The sequence below is a fragment of the Pinus tabuliformis genome, chromosome 4_2, assembly GCF_031772625.1.
Source record: "Pinus tabuliformis cultivar Carrire ecotype Pingquan chromosome 4_2, CPIR1, whole genome shotgun sequence".
NCBI lineage: Eukaryota > Viridiplantae > Streptophyta > Pinopsida > Pinales > Pinaceae > Pinus > Pinus tabuliformis.
The window spans coordinates 585,937,016-585,939,263 of NC_142304.1; positions in this window are offsets into that span (position 1 = coordinate 585,937,016).

Consider the following 2,248-nt stretch of genomic DNA (forward strand, 5'->3'; position numbering starts at 1 on the left):
TAGGAGGTTTCTGCTAATAAGCGACCAAAATCGATTGAGATACTTGTTTGACCAACTGAATTTGAATTCCATGCAAGCTAGATGGTTGGTAATGATTAGTGATTTTAAGTTCAACATCAAGTACATTAATGGAAAAGAGAACCGAGTTGTAGATGCTCTTAGCAAGCGATACAACTAAATCACATTACAACTATGAGTTCTTATGGCATGGATTTACAGGATCAAATCTTACAGTTTGAACAATGGGATGATAGGTACAGGAAGCTTAGGTATATATTAGAGTAGCAGAGTATAAGATATCAGTATGTAGAATATAGTCTCACAGTAGATGGTTTGGTCATATTTAGAGATAGGATCTATGTTTCTGACAACAGTGAGCTCAAGAAGCTTATCTTGAGACAATTTCATGATAATTCATATTCAGGTCAACAAGTAAAAGAAGAGTGTAAGAATCCAGGTGGTCTACCAATGATCCAACTACTTTTATGTGCTTGATGAATAGTGTGTTGCATCCTTATATGGATAAGATTTTTATTGTGTTCATTGATGTTACATTGATATATTCTAAGAATGAGGAAGAGCATGTCGAACATTTAGCAACAGTGTTGAGATTGGTAAGAGAGGATTAATTTTAAGCCAAGCTCAGTAAATGTATTTTCTTTCAAATAAAGGTACGTTACTTGGGGCATGTTGTTTCCAAGGAAGGCATAGAAATGGATACAGAAAAGATAGGAGCTATCACGGAGTGGGAAACTCATAGGAATATGGATGAGGTAAGGTTATTCATGGGGTTAGTAGGTTACTACAGGAGGTTCATTAAGAAATTATCACGAATTTCTTATCCTATTACATCATTGCAAAGAAAAGGAAAGAAATTTGAATGGACGGACGAATGTGCAACAAGTTTTGAGTAGTTGAAGCAGTTGTTGACAAATGCTTCAATTCCCAATATTTCTAACCTGGATAAAGAGTTTGTGTTGTGTACAAATGCCCATAAGATAGGACTTGGTGGAGTCTTGATGCAGGAGGGATAGGTGGTACATTATGAATCAAGGAAATTGAATGAGAATGAGCGAAATTATGTCTCACATGATCTTGAGTAGGTAGTGATCATCCATGCATTGAAGATGTGGAGACACTACCTTCTTGGTAGGAGATTTGTACTAATGAGTGACAACAATGGATTGAGATACTTGTTTGACCAACTGAATCTGAATTCCAGGAAAGCTAGATGGTTGGTAATGATTAGTTATTTTAACTTCAAGATCAGGTACATTAAGGGAAATGAGAACCAGGTTACAGATGCTCTTAGCAAGTGATACAAGTAAATCACGTTGTAGCTATGAGTTCTTATGGCACAGATTTACATGACCAGATCATATAGCTAGGACAATGGGATTTTAGGTATACGAAGCTTAGTCACATATTACAACAGCAGAGTATAGGTGATCAAGGTGTGGACTATAGTCTCACAATAGATGGTTTGGTCATATTTAGGGATAGGATCTATTTTTTTGACAACAGTGAGCTCAAGAAGCTTATCCTGAGAGAATTTCATGCTTATTCATATTCAGGTTACCTAGGATATTAGAAGACATTGATAGCAGTCAAGAAGTTCTATTATTGATGGAATTTGAAGAAGGAAGTGGTAGACTTTGTGGCTAGATGTTGAGAGTGTCAACATGTAAAAGCAGAGTGCAAGCATTCAAGTGGTCTACTATAGTCGATTTTGATTACATAAGGGAAATGGGAGGTAATTTCCATAGATTTCATTATAATTTTTCCAAGGACACCAAAACATCATCATTCTATTATGGCTGTGATTGAGATATTAACAAAGGTAGCACAATTCATTCTATTGAAGCCTATGTATTCAGCTAGCGATGTAGCATAGGTATTCATAAGATATATAGTGAGATTGTATGGTGTACCAAAAAATATTGTGTCAGACAGGGATGTTAATTTCACTTCCAAGTTTTGGAAGGAGTTATTTACATGTTTGGGTACATATTTGGCCTTTAGCACAACTTATCATACGTAGAAATATGGATAGATATGGAGGGGTCAGTAGGATCCTCGAGGATATGTTGAGGATGTATGTCATGCATCAGTAGAAAAAGTGGAAAGAGTATCTTCCACTAGTTGTGTTTCCTTACAAAAATGGGTATCAAGAGTCACTGTGGATGAGTTTGTTTGAGGCACTTTATGGGCAAAGTTGTAATACTCCCATCAGTTGGAGTGATCTAGT